General features: G+C 35.3%; 1 pseudogene; it reads left to right on the top strand.

The window, feature by feature from the left end:
• The first annotated feature begins 5,658 nt into the window (after nucleotides 1-5,658).
• LOC128171378 (uncharacterized) lies at nucleotides 5,659-17,787 on the top strand (annotated as a pseudogene).
• Nucleotides 17,788-17,958: the final 171 nt, after the last annotated feature.

The raw sequence follows: 17,958 nt of genomic DNA, 5'->3' as shown, positions 1-17,958 counted from the left end.
GAATGGGCGAGCTGGAACAGATCTGGAAAGTCTAAAACATGCATACATGAAAGGCGATGGCTTGATTGAATAGAAGTGTATAGGTTCAGCACGTGGGGTGGCTTTTGTATTTTGTTGGTCTATCGTATTTGATACACTTAATTAGGCGTGTACGGTTATATTTAAACACTGATGAATTTTTGAGCAACAAAGACGATAAATCCAGTGTTATTGGGGAATTTATCAACAAACTCTGTTTATGTCAAATGTTTGAGGAAAAGAGGGTAGGGAGCGTAGATATAAACAACTTTTAAAAGAACGAGGTAATTATAACAGTCTGTATAATTCTCTCTCTCTCTCTCTCTCTCTCTCTCTCTCTCTCTCTCAAATGTTATTCTTAAGTAAACATTTATGCAAAGAAATTAAGTATGATTGATGTGATATATATTCTGCTTTGGAACCTGGGTATTTATTTTGCATTTTTATAAAAATTAAGCTTGTTTATGTAAAATAATGATAGTACTTTAATTAATTAAAACACGCATGATAGAAGCTAAAAATTATGAGAGAGAGAGAAAAAAAAGAGAAAGAGGGATAGAGAGATAGAAAGAGAATTTCACCAGTTATAGATGCAGACACATCTCCATGCTTGCAGATGATAAAGGGCATAATATACATGTAAATAATGTGTTATATTTTGTTGAGAAATAATTGATCTGAATACACGTACAGTTTGTATACATGTCAGGACTTTTTACATGAATTTCCGTGCTCTGTCTTCCTCTAGAGACGTAAAAATTTCCTCCGCCAGCTTTTGGAGCATACTCCAAATAGTACTCAGCGGAAATTATGTGTTTTATTAGAAGATTAAATTTAAAATGCTCCCCAGTTTCGAACCCCCATACTTCACATTTGTATTAAGAGTCAGGGTTGATCTTGTACATGTTCTCTCTCTCTCTCTCTCTCTCTCTCTCTCTCTCTCTCTCTCTCTCTCTCTCTCTCTCTCTCTCTCTTGCTTACGCATGCATTGTTGATAAGTAAGAAATACCACATAAGTGTTGGGGAGGGCAGGCCCCATCCACCCCCCCCCTCCCCTAATCCGCCCCCGATCCTGAAGCCTGCAAACATTTCTTTGTTTTGAAAGTTGCCTAATTATAGGAAGTAAAGGACGTGTCTTACGCTGACGATTTTTAAACGATGGCGTGGTTTTAGTTTTAAAAAACCCAACTTATTAAAGCAGTGTAGTAAAGCTACCAAAAAAAGACCTCATATCCCATTGGCGGATCCAGAGAGGGGGTTCCGGGGGTCGGAACCCCCCCCCCCCTTCCTTTCTCTGGGACATATGAATTTTTTTGAAAACTTCTAATGCATATTTAAAGGCAATTTTTCCCATTTGTAATATAAATACTGTAATTATATCAAATAAATGCTTTAAGAATTGCTTATCTAAAGATTTTCTCACAACGTACCGTAATTCACATGTATTTCTGATATGAAAAACCCTAACTATATTTTAATCGAAAAAAGTACTCCCCTTCAGCATCCGGTGTTCACTTCCATGAGAAAACATACAGTTTGAACTGACAAGCCATCGAGTAAAACGGCGTTCAAGTACAAGTACAAACATTCCTTTTACTTTTAAAAGCTGCTTTCAAATGTATTGTTTAGTTAACTGAAGTAATTATAATAAAAAAGTTTTACTTCGTTGTTTAATACTAAAAAAAAAAAAAGAAAGAAAAATACAGAGAAAATTAAACCCGCTTATGCGGGTTATGTTATTTTTTTTTTGGAATGCTAGATACGTTCATACCCACATGAAACACAAAAGAAAGCCTTTTTTGTTGTGTTTCCGAGAATCGGATATTATGTTTCAAAAATACCGTGTAAGGGGTTTATATGTAAACCATTATGAAAATGCACAACTTTTCAAAACGTTCCTGAATTTGATCGCATCTATACTAGTGCCGAATGATGTGGCGCACCCATTACAGAGGTCACATCAATATTAAGTTCCCTGGGACGACTATATTGCTTGTACAATTGTATTACACATGTTCCATCTATTCAGCAAATAAACTATTCCAATTTAATTTTTTGTCATATCCTATCATTTAGACCATTCTTTAAGAAGGCAATCGATAGAAATCAAAATCGATAAATAGTTCAGAATGTACACATCAAAACATGAAAAAAAATACCCCCCCCCCCAAAAAAAAATTCCTTTTTATAATTATAGCTTGTCGTAATTAGTCTGAATTATTTTTTGTTTCTTAGTGTTTCTGTCTATTTAGCACAGACGCACGTTCTCATGGCTGTAGACTTGTTTTTTTAAGACTAGAAATTATACAAATCTTCCTTACCTAAACCAAAAACGCTTAATAAATACAGTGCACTCTGATATTAAAATAGATATGAATTAGATATTGACGAAATAACTGTTTTTTAAATTTAGGCATGGAGAACGTTCAAAAGGCCTTGTTTATTGACAAATAATGATTTTTGTACGCAATGATGTTCATCAATTGGAACCCCCCCCCCTTTTCCAAATTGCTGGATCCGCCTCTGTACCCCCCCCCCCCTCCCACCCCTTCCTCCGGGAGGAGGGTGGGGACAAACAAAATAACACACCTTAGGCTAAAAGTTGAAAATTATAATATCTTGGTGATTGCTGCTTATATATGTTTAATGTATATTAATAGCTTTGTTATAATTTATATGTTTAATGTATATTAATAGCTTTGTTATAATTTATATGTTTAATGTATGCTGTTTCTTAAATAGATTGTGTCTATAATGCGAATAACATTTCTAGCTGTAATTCATAAAAAAAAAACCATTATGTCATTCGATTTTTAGCGTATATATTTTGCTTTCATTGATTATTTTATTTTGTGCAAAAGTGCGTGTACCGAATGTCCTTGACATATTGTTATGTGCTTGTGTTCAGTTCAACAAGTGCGATGATTTTGCTGCTGAAATAAACACGATTTCCGGTGTCAGTCAGAATCAGACATTCTGTTATAAACAAACACACTTCTTCGTGACTCAACAGGAACGCTACAGATAGCAGGATTGCCGTCCAAAAGATAATTCTAAAATTTTATTTCACAAACGCATAATGAAATTTAACATGGATTAATAAAACAAAGCACATACAGTGAAACTGACCAGTAAATTCACTTGAATTGTTCTGGCAAACATTTCTGCAAAATATGTAGAAATACAGGATTGCTTTAGAAGTCATCCGTGGTCTCAAATCCATTTTTACCCCCCCCCCCCCCCCGATCCCTCCACCCACCCCCTTACTTTAAAAAATGTTTACTTCGAGTACATATACGTTAAGTAGTATAAAGTAATAATGAAAACTAAGTTGACCGATTAATACATTTAAAACTAAATATTCGAACAGCTTTTTTCTATTTTTGAAAACCGGTAAATTCATTATCTGGGACCGAAACCATTTGGGGTCGAAATTGCTAGGTGGCGAAACGTCTAAGCATCGCTGTGACGTATGTCGAACAGACGATAGACCGATTTGGGAAGAGAAAAGGAAAGTTTATTTCTATCCGTTTAGATAATTGTTCCCCGTGAAAAAAAGGTTTGTCATATCATATATTCTACAATGTAGTCTACTTCTTCCATATATCTTGCCAGTGACAATTTAGGTGAGATAAAACGCGATAGTTTTAAAAATCAACTATGTAAAATGGCTGACCCGAAAACAAACCTTCAAAATCATGTCATTCGTGTATATGTAAAGTGTTGAAGAAAACACTGTTGTAACTTAGTTCAGGTAAGGGAGGAGGGGGTAAGTTGTTTCAATCCAACAGCTGTATGTACCAGTGACAAGACAAGTCGTTTGTTCAGACATAGAACCCCCCCCCCTTTTTTTTTTTAAATGTTTACTTGGAGTATATGTACGTTAAGTAATATAAAGATGAAATTAATTAATAATGAAAACTAAGTTGACCGATTAAAACATTCAAAACTAAATTTTAGAATAGCTTTTTTTTTGGGGGGGGGGGGGGGTGGCATTTGTCTAAAAAAGTAAGTAACATTTTGTTTTCCTGTTGAAAGACCAACATTTTATGAGAAATCATTTATCAATGTCTTAATCGCTTACCAGAATTTGAAAAAAATATATATAGTTATTGCCACTTTAACATTTGTTACATGTAAGAATATCTATACTACATTTTGTCAATTAACTAAAAAATGCCTGCACCAGAGTAACTCCTTACACTTTTGGTATTTTAACAAGTGCAATATGATGTCCATAAACTATAATTGAATTTTACCTGATAAGTAATTATTGTTGAATTAATTAAAACCTACTTTCATTTTCAATATTTTAAAACCAGCCTGAAATGAGAGTTTGGTGGTGGACATGTTTTGGGGTAGTCCGAAATATCTGACGTTTTCTGGCTTTTTTAACGATTTTGATATTTACTTTCCTGGCAAGTAAAACATCAGATATTAAGTCGGACTAGTTTTGGGGGATCCAAGTCAGTGGGAGTTGTATCAAATTATATACTAGCAACGAAATGATATTGAATGATTATGTAAAGGGTGAATATATTTACTAGGAATTGACTTAGTGCATACATAGAAGGTGATACTTGATATTTATAGTTGCAAATATGTTTCCTTATATGAACCTGCAGAATAGCGAATCATTTCAATAATGTTTGAACTTTTTTCATGACATCACAATGATAAAGGCACGTGCTTATCGTTTCACAGTTGCATCGTTAGCATACACTAGTGTCTTTTAATTTCATACATTTTTATACCAGGAAAGATTAAGTAAACTTTTTACATGAATTTGTAAACAATGAACAGATTGTGTTCTACATTTATATGAATAAATCATGTGTACATCAAATAGGGAGGTTGAAAGGGGACTGGGCGATGAATGTTCATTAAAAATGTTTTGTTTTTCCTAAACCGTTTTCCTATACTACTAATGATTCACATCAATAGTGATCATTAATAGAATGGTGAATATGGTAGGATGTTTTAATAAACTAATTTAATTAATTTAATACATTAATGTATTTGAATATATAAAACTGAGAAGGAGGGGGCGGAACAATTGAACATTGAAACAAATAATCGACATCGTTCTAATTTGATAGAGAAAATTTGTAGGAATACAAAATTAAATGAATTGGCCTACTATGTGCTTTAATAAAAAATCATATATTTATGCATACATATAATATTCTTTAGATTGAAGTGTGAACCTAAACATTATTTTTGTTCCGTCGATTACTTGAGTAACAGAAAGGCATAAGGCCTAAAAAAAAAATTGTTTGTTTCCGCTTTCCCGACCGACACTAGCTTTTACCCCCCCCCCCCCCCCCCCCCGACTCAAAACTTTTTTTAAGGGTTTTTGATGATAAATCGTTTATTTTCGTTTTTATCCAATTTGGAAAAAAAAATTAATCAAAATTTTGGTCACAAAAATGCTTGAAGCAGTTACTCTTCTCAAATCAGTGTAACAAACGTTTTGTTTCAAATGGCTGTTTGTTTCCATGTGTTGTATATTTTATTAATGCTCTCATCGTTGGCAGAGGAAGTATCTGATATATAATATCATTTTTCAAATTGTGTTTTCTTAAGACCAGCTTAATACCATTTATACCATACCAGTATCTAACCGGCATGTATGGATACTGCAATATTAAAGGGAAAAAAATATTTGAAAAAATAAAAAATTTCCGACCAACCGACCCTACTTTTTTTCATCATGAAAGAGTGAAAGCGGAAACAAACTATTTTTTTTGTTAGGCCTAAACCAGTGTTTTATTCAGAGCATTGTATACGTCGTATGCATGTATGTAAACCAAACCAGAATAGATTGTGGGACGTCAAAATAATTAATTTTCTTGGTTTTCAATACAAAAGAGTTCTACATCATGTCAGCCTCCCGTAAATACAATTTCTCACTTCAAACGTGCATTATAGCTTAATTATGTAGTTTATTTTCAAAACAGCATGACCATGTGTGATAATTTAAAACACTTTATTAATATAAATAAAATGTATTTTTGACTTTCCTTCCGCTTTAAGTATTGTACCTTGATATTTCAAATACTCGGATATCTCAAAGTTTTTAAACAGACCCATCTAGTTCGAGATAATGAAGTTTGACTGTATTTTATACGAACTCTTTTAAAAACGGGCTAAAATACAGACGTTATCAGTTTCAGAGAGCAGTGATACGGAATCGGAAAACCACAGTGTGGTGATCCGGAAACTCAGACCAAACTCTGTAAAACTGACAGTATCAAGGAAGGAAAACTGATGGGTATATAATATGTATATGTCATCCATTTTAGTTTAGATTTTTCATCGCCGCTCCTGTAAATATCCAGCCATGCAGTTGGTTTTTTATTTCAATTTTAAAGAAAAGGTTAAGAAAACAATTAAGAAAAACATCAGACAAAATATGTACAAAAATGAACCAAAAAATAATTTTCGAAATATTAAGCATTGTATCATATAAATGTGTATATTATTAAATCACGCACTTGTGCGGGACATCATCAAGTACTAGAATGTAACAGTTGATGGTCTCTTTACAGGTTCTCTGTGTCTGACTGTTGACTGATAGGTTTTACCAGTCTGTAGTATGTAACAGTTGATGGCCTCTTTACAGGTTCCAAGGCTGTGTTTGACTGTGCTGTGTACTGATAGATCAAAGAGAGAATATATATGGTATAGTATTCATGTAATATCACTATGTTCATGTAGCTATACTCTGTATTTTTAGGTCACCTGAGTCACTCAGGAGACCCATTGCTATGTCACGTTTGTTGTCGTGTGTCATTCATAGACATTTTAGTATACATCTTTTAAATGGGTATGAGGGCAGTAGTCATTGAGTTAGTCCTTGGGTAAGAACTGTTGCCCGAGAGCATAGGCCGAGGTCAACATCAATTTCTTACCCAGGAACTGACAATATAACTATTGCCCACATTCCCATTCGATGATTGATGTGTTAGATGAGGAGAAACATATTCTTGTCGAATGTCAGGGCTGGGGTATTGTCCAATTATCTGCCCGGGGGGACAGTCAAACAATCAGCCAGGGATAGGGGAATAGCAAAGCATGGGCCATAAGCCGGTAATTAACATATATACATTGGTGGGCTCCCATTTTGCACAAATTTGAGGACTAGGTGTGAATTGTATTTTGGGTAGTAATTACAGTCCGTTCTCTACATGGGATAATGACACAAATATACCTATGTTTTATAAACACATTATAAAAAGTTACATTCTGTATTTCATAGGTGAATTGTAAATAAGAATACACTGAAGATATGTGTCACATTTGAAAAACAGTGTTTCAATAGAATCAGACAGAAGACAAATCCTGTGTCGGCCCTCATTTCTATAACTAAGTTATGGTGATCTGTGTGTAAAGAAAGAGAGAGAGAGAGAGGAGAGAGAGAAAATTAACATAGATTGAAAGTACATGTTTGAGAGTAAGCAGTAATTAATATAGTAAATGTAGATTTTTACGAGTTTGAGAAAAGGTTAATAAAGCAATTAAGAAATAAAATCGGACACTATATTTACATAAATAAACCAAAAAATATGGATCAACATATACGTACATGTAATTAAGCTTTGTGTCATATAAATTATTAAATCCCACACTTGTGCGGGATATCATCAAGTACTAGAATGTAACAGTTGATGGTCTCTTTACAGGTTCTCTGTGTCTGACTGTTGACTGATAGGTTATACCAGTCTGTAGTATGTAACAGTTGATGGTCTCTTTACAGGTTCCAAGGCTGTGTTTGACTGTGCTGTGTACTGCGAGATCAAAGAGAGAATATATGTGGTATAGTATTCATGTAATATCACTATGTTCATGTAACTATTCTATGTATTTTTAGGTCACCTGAGTCACTCAGGAGACCCATTGCTATCTCACGTTTGTCGTCGTGTGTCATTCATAGACATTTTACATTTTTAAATGGGTATGAGGGCAGTAGTCATTGTGTTAGTCCTGGGGTAAGAACTGTTGCTCGAGAGCATAGGCCGAGGTCAACATCAATTTCTTACCCAGGAACTGACAATATAACTATTGCCCACATTCCCATTTGATGATTGATGTGTTAGAGTAAAAAATCAGCCAGGTTAAGGGAGATAACAAAGCATTGGACATAAGCCAGTAATTAACATGTATACATTGGTGGGTTCCCATTTTGCACACATTTGATGATTAGGTGTGCATTGAATATTGATAGCAAGTACAAAATGTTCTCTACATGGGGTAATGTCACAACTGCATTTTAAAGAAAGTAATAAAGAGAGAAAGAGAGATCGATTACATGTCTAAGAGAAATAGAAAGATGCATATGTTTAACAGAGAAAGTCAGAGAGAGAAAAAGAGAGAGAGAGAGCAAACAGACATGTTATACAGAGCAATAAGGAGTGATGGATGAGGAACAAAAAAGAATGAGATTAAGAGACAAAGTTTAGCTGAGTTCATCTGAAAAAAAGAGAGACAGACAGAGAGAAGAGAGGGATGATAGCAAGATTACATGTTAGGAGAGAGAGAGAGAGAGAGAGAGACGTTTGGCAGTGAAAGTGTTAGGGAAAGAGAGAACAGTTAGAAAGCAAGAGAACAGATTTATTAGGAAATTATGTGGGACAGCGGCTTGGAGAAAAAATGAGAGATAAGAAGTTCATGTTTAGCTGTAAAATCATGAGATAGTGAAAGAAAGTAATAATAAAAGAAAGAAATTGATTACATGTCTGAGAGAAATAGAATGATGCATATGTTTGACAAAGTAAGTCAGAGAAGAGAGAGAGAGAGAGAGAGAGAGAGAGAGAGAGAGAGAGAGAGAGAGAGAGAGAGAGAGAGAGAGAGAGAGAGAATACGTCTGAGAAAAATAGTTAGATGCACATGTTTACAAGACTAAGTCAGTGAGTAAGAAACAGAGACTACATGCCTGAGAGAATAAGATGCACATGTTTACATGTATAAGAGTAAGTCACAAGAGAGAGAGAGAGAGAGAGAGAGAGAGAGAGAGAGAGAGAGAGAGAGAGAGAGACTACATGCCTGAGAGAATAAGATGCACATGTTTACATGTATAAGAGTAAGTCACAAGAGAGAGAGAGAGAGAGAGAGAGAGAGAGAGAGAGAGAGAGACTACATGTCTGAGAGAATAAGATGCACATGTTTACATGTATAAGAGTAAGTCACAAGAGAGAGAGAGAGAGAGAGAGAGAGAGAGAGAGAGAGAGAGAGAGACTACATGTCTGAGAGAATAAGATGCACATGTTTACATGTATAAGAGTAAGTCACAAGAGAGAGAGAGAGAGAGAGAGAGAGAGAAAGACTACATGTCTGAGAGAATAAGTAAGATGCACATGTTTACATGTATAAGAGGAAGTCACGAGAGAGAGAGAGAGAGAGAGAGAGAGAGAGAGAAGAGAGACTACATGTCTGAGAGAATAAGTAAGATGCACATGTTTACATGTATAAGAGGAAGTCACAAGAGAGAGAGAGAGAGAGAGAGAGAGAGAGAGAGAGAGAGAGAGAGAGAGACTACATGTACATATCTGAGAGAATAAGTAAGATGCACATGTTTACATAAAAGATAAAAAGTTTTTACCGGTACATGTTTATTCATGAAATATGAGGGACAGAGGCTTAGAGAAAGAATGAGAGATAAGAAGTACTTGCTTAGCTGTAAAATTTTGAGATAGTAAATGAAGGAGTTATAATGTGTGTGTGAGAGAGAGAGAGAGAGAGAGAGAGAGATAGAGAGATTACATGTCTAAGAGAAATAGAAAGATGCATATGTTTAACAGAGAGTAACTCAGAGAGAAAAAGAGAGAGAGAGAGAGAAATTACAATAGTAAGATGCACATGTTTATAAGAATAGGTCAGAGAGAGAGAGAGAGAAAGAGAGAGAGATTACATCTTTGAGAGTAAGATATATTCAGTACATGTACATGTTTAATGGAGTTTGTCTGAAAGAGAGAAATAGATAGAAAGAGAGAGCAAAAATACATGTTTAGAAGAGAAATCTGAGGAGACAGAGAAAAAGCATGTGTTAGAAAAAAAATCAGAGAGAGAGGAGGAATAAGATCTAGAGAGAGAGAGAGAGAGAGAGAGAGAGAGAGAGAGAGAGAGAGGGCAAGAGTGCATGTTTAGTATTGAAATTGTGAGAAACTGAGATTGAGAGAAAGAAATAGAAAGAGCATGAGTACATGTTAGGTAAATCGAGACAGTAAATACCCGGTAATTGAATTGAACTAAATTGAGACGTGTACTCTACATCTTATTTTTTTTCTCTCTCTGACTTTCTTTGCTAGATAATCATATAGTACACTTTCTCAATTATGTACACACCCAAGAGAGAGAAACAGAGAGAAAGAAATGTAGGGATAAAGAGAAAGAGAGAGAGAGAGAGAGAGCACCTCTTTCTCACTCAGCAATCTTGTGTTGTATTTTTCTACTGGTTGAGTGTCTCTATAATCAGAACCAGAATAATAGACCGTCAATTATCCAAGTAGAGAAAATATATCAATCTTTAAAAAACCCAAATATATTTCTTTTAAAATTTGACATTGAATCTATAAAACAATAATAATCCTAAAACTCTTTATTTTCATTCAACAGGTTGTGACTCAGACCGCCCACATCATGGACACAGCAAGCTCCCAATACATCACAGCAAGCTCCCCGTGCCAAGTACATCAATGTTCTAAGTGTCCGGGGGACACAGCGTACTATTGTGTATCGTGTCCATGTGATCTGTGTCCCCAGTGTAAAGAGAACCATGTAAAAGATCTCCAAACAATAGACCATGATGTTGTGTCACACCGTGATAAAATCAACTACATCCCAACACAAGAGATCTGTGTGAGACATCCTCGCCATGTTTATACAAAGTACTGTGAACCTTGTCAAGTTCCTGCCTGTAATAATTGCCAAACACATAGAAAACACACTCAGATAGATGTTAAAACAGCCTATAAAACAAAGCGACAACAACACAGAGGAACCATTCACACCATCAGAAGTGAGGCTCTCTTTTACAGACCTGTTCTCCTGACAGGAATCAAAGCTGATGTCAAAACCTGTCACACAGAATTCTCCCCCCTTCAATCAGAGATGTTAACAAAGGCCCAGACACTGAAGGATCTCATTGACTATGTGGTATATGATCTATTGAACAATGTGTTATGTTACTTTGATTTCAAACACAGATGTAAAAAACAAAAGATAAAAATGATCAGACATATTGTCAGACTAAGGAGATATGAACACAAATATGTACAGCCAGCATTCACATTCAGTGCACTACAATTCCTCTCATTCACAAAGACAGCCCTCCCCCAGATACATCTTACACTCCACACCAGCCAGCTCTCCATGACTGAGTCACTCAACAAGGAGGATGTGATGGAGTCACTGAGTGCAATCCAAATCACAGAGAGAGGAAACCGACGCGTAGGAAACCAGTGTCTGCTGAAACTGACGTCTGGTGCTGAGCTCCATCAATCTCTCACAGTGACAGGTGTTGATTGGTGTTATCACATTTCCTGTGTGACATCAGACCGGGTCTGGGTCAGTGATGATGAAAACAATCTCATGTTGACAGACACAACAGGTGTCCCTCTACATCGTGTGGAGGATTCAGATAGTGGTTATGGATTACACACAGTGAACAGTGAGAGTGAACTGATTTATATAGATAGGTATTCTAACATCAACAAACTGTCAAAGGATATGAAAACAACCACCACATTTATAGAGAGAACAGACTCTACATGGAGACCACGGTGTGTGTACTGGTCCCCGTCCACTGGGGATCTACTGGTCGGGATGCGTAACAATTATACAGTGACAGCTAAGGTAACCCGGTACAACCAGAGTGGACAACTCGCACAAACCATACAGTACCACAACACAGGACAGGGACTGTATAGATATCCTCTCTATATAACAGAGAACAACAATGGGGATGTCGTGGTGTCTGACTCTATCTATGAGTCTGGTGCTGTAGTGGTGACAGAGCGTGGAGGAAGACATCGTTTCTCCTACACAGGACATCCATCAGGATCACGACTAGAACCACATGGAATCTGTACTGACACACTGTCACACATCCTGGTGTGTGATGATACAACCAAAACAATACAGATGATAAATAAGGACGGTCAGTTCCTGTCACATCTACTGACAAAATCACAAGAGATGGATGTACCACGGGGCCTGAGTTATGATGTCAACACTCACCGTCTCTGGGTCGTATCATGGTACAACAACAAGGTGCGTGTCTACAGGTATATCACCAGACAGGACGCTCTGACAGGTAAGTCTGAGTCATTATCATTCACATTAATTAGAGATAGATAACTAAGACACACAGTCCGTGTTAATTATCAGTCAATAAGATACATGTAAGACATGTTTATCTGTGTGATTGTTTGTCAATATAAACAACTCATTGTTACAGGGTTAGCTGTATCTACCAGTCATTGGGATTCAGTGTTTATCTAAAATAAACAGAAATTAGATACATTATTTTATTAGTTAAATGTACAGTTACATGTCATTGTATTTAGTGAATAGAAATAGCAGGTTGCTGTATTTAATTATAAAATATATAGAGTGACTCATGTTATTTGTAATCAGTTATTTTGTGACGTGTAAATTGACTTAATTTAATTATTTAGATAAATATTAAAGCAAGTGTCATGGTAATCAGGTTAAAGTTTTAATGTGTAGATGTAGCTCTATCATTACATATACTGTATGTAATTAATTAATTAACAGCTAATTAATGACTTGTTGTAGATGAACACAGACCCCGTCCTGATGGAGACATCAGATACAGGACACCTCGTCACAACAACTCATCAACTAAACGAAAGTAAAACTCACTGACGCATGTATTTGTAATCGGTTGTTTTGTTACATGTTAATTGACCTAATTTAATTAATTAGACAAATAATAAAGCAAGTATCATGGTAATCAGGTTAAAGTTTTAATTTGTAGATGTAGCTCTATAATTAAATATAATGTATGGAGTGGATTAATTAACAGCTAATTAATGCCTTGTTGTAGATGAACACAGACCCCGTCCTGATGAGGAGGCCATGTCCAGCTCAACACCAGCCGTATAATGGAGATAGCTGGGATATTGACAGGTTGTAAATGTTTCTGTACAAATCTAGTCTGCTCTCAAAACCACACATGTTGTTTGTCACTTTGTTCAACATCTGCAGCTGAAATTGAGCTGTGTATAATTCACATGGACTGTAATACTGACTCCTGTTTATTTCACACTTTGTGATCATCCAAACATGGCTGTCTGTTGCTGAGTGAGAAACATCATGTTATACAAGTTTTATTTTCTGAATGTGGAATATTATAAAACAAATAATAACTAAACAATTAAACATTGTAAATGTTGGATCTTTATCAATTGTAAATGTATCTTTGTTTTGCTAATTGTGCCATTATTATACCCCATGTAATGGAATTGTTAGAGAATAATGATTTCAACCTATGTCAGTCAGTCCTGGATTTTAAGCAAAACATATATTATAATTTATAAAACAGCTGCACAGAAATTTATCATGTTTAATATGAAACTTCTAAGGTATTTAGGACACAACGTGTAGATGTGCTAATTACTAGGGAGTTCTGATTTATTTATCTTTCTGGGAATTTTACCTCCATGGAACTTAGTTTGTTGTCCAAATGTTGAATTTAGCAATGATTTTTAGGTCACCTGAGTCACTCAGGTGACTTATTGCAATTGGTCTTCGTCCGTCGTCGTGCGTTAACAATTTTACATTTTTTAACTTCTTCTTGAAAACTACCAGGCCAATCGTTACCATTTTTGGTGTGAAGCATCTCTATGGTAAGAAGAATCTAAATTGTTAAATTTATGGCTCTACCACCCCTGGGGTGCCACAGGTGGGGCTAAATATGCAAAAAAAGCCTAATTTTCAAAAATCTTCTTCTCTACTCCCACGCATGTGAGGAAAAAACTGGTTGCATGGTTATGATGTCCGTGAGGCCCTCTACCAAAATTGTGAAATTTATGGCCCCTGGGTCAGGGGTTCTGGCTCTAGGGTGGGGTCCAATATGGCCATATAGTAAAAATGTATTAAATCTTAGAAAATCTTCTTCTCTACTATCATATATATTTGTTAAAAACTAAATGCATGATAATGATGTCCATGAAACCCTCTACCAAAATTGTGAAATTCATGACCCCTGGGTCAGGGGTTCAGTCTCTAGGGTGGGGCCAATATGGCCAGATAGTAAAAATGTATTAAATCTTAGAAAATCTTCTTCTCTTCTCCAATATATATTTGTTAAAAACTAAATGCATGGTTATGATGTCCATGAAGCCCTCTACCAAAATTGTGAAATTCATGACCCCTCAGTCAGGGGTTCAGGCTCTAGGGTGAGGCCAATATGGCCAAATAGTAAAAATGTATTAAATCTTAGAAAATCTTCTTCTCTACTCCCATATATATTTGTTAAAAACCAAATGCATGGTTATGATGTCCATGAGGCCCTCTACCAAAATTGTGAAATTCATGACCCCTTTGTTAGGTGATTAGGCTCTAGGGTGGGGCCAATATGGCCATATAGTAAAATGCTTTAAATATTAAAAAATCTTATTTTCTACTCCCACACATGTGGGCAAAAAACTGAATACATGGTTATGATATCCACAATCTCCTTTACCTAAATTGTGAAATTCATGGCCCCTGGGTCAGGGGTTCAGGACATGAGGGGGTGGTGGCAATATGGCAATATAGTGTTAATGCATATAATGTTTAAAAATCTTCTTCTCTATTCTCACACATCTGTATAAAAAACTGAATAATAATTATGTTTACCAGGAAGTCCTCTACTGAAATTTTAATTTTCATGTCCCCTGGGGTATGGGTTTTGACTCTCAGGCAGGGCCAAAATGGATGTATAGATGTTAATGCATATAACGTTAAAAAATTATCTTCTTTACTCCCACACACCTGAAAGGAAAACTGAATTCATGATTTTGTAGACCAGATCTTTTAGTTTTTCACCAAAATTATAGGTTTCCCAGTTCTTTTTGAAATGTGGTCGTCATTACAAATTTATAATTTTTCTACTCCAGTATGAAACCTAGTTAATTAGATGCATATGAGACTCCTTGACAAGTTTGTGTATGGGATATATGCTACTCAGGTGACCGTTAAGGCCAGTTGGCCTCTTGTTTTTGTAGATAGTTAGGGCACAATGTGTTGATTTGCACATTTCTAGGAAATTTTAATTACAATGTTTTGTCTTCAAATTTTGAACCATTAGAATTTAGTATGTTGCTGTTTTAGACAAATGATTAAATATGTGCATAATTGCAGAAAGTTTTGATCTGATAATGTTTTGCTAGTAATGCCCTTTATCATTTTTAGCTAACTGAGCTGAAAGCTCAAGTGAACCTTTCTGATCACATTTTGTCTGTCGTCTGTCTGTCTGTTTGTTTGTCTGTCCTCTGTCCGTCAACTTTTCACATTTTCAACATCTCCCCCCGAACTACTGGGTCAATTTCAACCAAACTTGGCACAAAGCACCCTTAGGCAAAGAAGATTCAAAGTTTTGAAAATTAAGGAACGTGCCCCTTTTCAAGGGTAGATAATTAGGATTTATGTATCCCAACCTGAGAGAAATTCAAAGCCACCCTCCCATCCCGTTAATTAAGGTGGTTTGGAACATCTGTCAATAAAAATGTGGATTAAAGTACATTACTACTGAAATACTTTCATTGGTTTAGAATTTTCTTTCACAATATTTAACCAAAAAATCTGTTTAAGAAAATTTTGGAAAAGTAACAAATTTTCAAACCCGACTCGAACTCGTGACTTACAGGTCCGTAGTGAGCGCTCTAACCCACTGCACTGCGCTGTAAGGTAACAATGATGGGAAAGAAACTATTTATAAAATTACACTTGATTTATTGTTTATTTCGATAAATAATACGACACAACATGAAGGTGTCCCATTCCACCTTTCATGTAAATAATGAATTTAATAAAAATTTTGACTTATTCTATTTATTTAACAAATTTTTCAAAAGAGCGGTCCCCATACAATTCGCCTCAGTTGCAATCAGCCAGTACCAGGATTAACTTTTTTTGCGTACTGCGTCATCAAAAAGTGGTGTAGAATGCCACCTTAATGCATATATATTCTGCCATTCATGATGTGTAGCGTTGTCAAGTAATGGGAGAACATGGGGTATTTGAGCTTGCTCACTTTTTCTTTCCTTCTTGTCCAAGTATTTGGTATTAATCATTTAATACAATTATAAATTAATTATTTTTGTTTCTTGCAGAAAAGCTGCTTTTTTAAACGCCTTCAGGGGGAGACAGTAGAAAACCTGCCCGGATTACCCATAATTCCAATGGAGTTACAGAAGCTAAATAATTACCGGTCATCAACGGACTTTGTGTTCTGTGCGTGAACTCTACATAAACAACGTTTCATGAATGGACTCTGTATCTGTGTAGGTGAACCAAAATAATGCGTCATCAATGGACACTGTTGCTGTGCATGTGAAATCTGCACAAAAATAACGCTTCATCAATAAACTTTGTATCTGTATAGGTGAAATCTGCATATATAACGCATCCTCAATAGACTCTGTGCTCTGTGTACCTTATCTCTTTATGAATAAGGCATCATCAATGGAATCGGGTTTTTTTTGTGTATGTGAACTCTACTGTATTTGTTATCATACGTTTTTTATTAATTTTATCTTAGTGTAAATTTTGTCAGTATATAATATGTTTTACATATCTAAGCTCCTGAAATTTCTGGTATCTTTCGGTGCTAGGACGGAGATGTCCATTACAATTGTAGCCAATGTGTCACATGTTGTTGTTTTTTTCAATTTTGATTTTTACACAAATAATCTTGTATGTTGTAGTAAACATTATATTCAAAGGGGAATAACTCAAAATTTGTATTTTTCAGTCAGGATGAAAAAACAGTTATTCCCCTTGAGAATGAGAAATGAATTTGATGGTGTTTATCCCTGACAGTTTTATTGGTAGGATTGAATATCAGTTAATGTATTTTTACAATATACCGTGATCATTTGGAAAGAAGTGATCTGATAAGCTTTTGATAAGAATTTGATAAGTTTTAGATGGTTTTTTATACAATGTTATGTAGTTTTAATTTCAATATATTAATAGTTGATGTTAGATTAATTCATTAAGTTTGAGCTGTGCATGTGTAACAATTGGTGCATCATATATTGCTTGTTGTGCTCAAAATGTAGGTCACAATGACCCAATTAGAATTATGGTAGTTTATGGTGAAACTATTTTAGAACATATCTATTTGGAAAAAAAAAAAACTTGTGTTTTAGAAATGAAGTACCATTAATCATACCAGGAGTCATTTACTCATGTATATCAATGTGAAAGTAGGTCATGATGACCTCAATTTGTATTTAGCAAGCTGCTAATCCTATGTGTTGTTAATGGTGTTTAAGCACATTTCTCACACTCTGTATCTCTGTTGACCAGATAGATAGGACAACTCAAGTTAATGTCATTTTCTTTTGAGAATTTTTTTGCTTTGTTTACGCACTCAATGAACGTGATGAAATACATTGATAACGTATATATATAGTATTATGTTTATTTTTATTGTGTTTACACTTACCATGAAAAACATAATACTTGTATACAAATGATGTTTGGGTAAATGTAGCGAGCTGTAGATAAAAGTCAATAAACTTAAAGTGACATGTCTATATTGTTTGTCTTTTTTTCATAGTCAGGCAGTACTGTAATACTTGGTACAGAACGAGGACACAGATTAATCCACAATCACACACTTTGTATATATACCGATAACCCGCGATCCCGCATTTTTCATATACGGTTAATCCACAATTACGCATTTTGCATATACCGTTACAC

This window comes from Crassostrea angulata, chromosome 2 (assembly GCF_025612915.1).
Source record: "Crassostrea angulata isolate pt1a10 chromosome 2, ASM2561291v2, whole genome shotgun sequence".
Taxonomy (NCBI): domain Eukaryota; kingdom Metazoa; phylum Mollusca; class Bivalvia; order Ostreida; family Ostreidae; genus Magallana; species Magallana angulata.
This window is presented reverse-complemented; position numbering and strand designations above follow the sequence as displayed.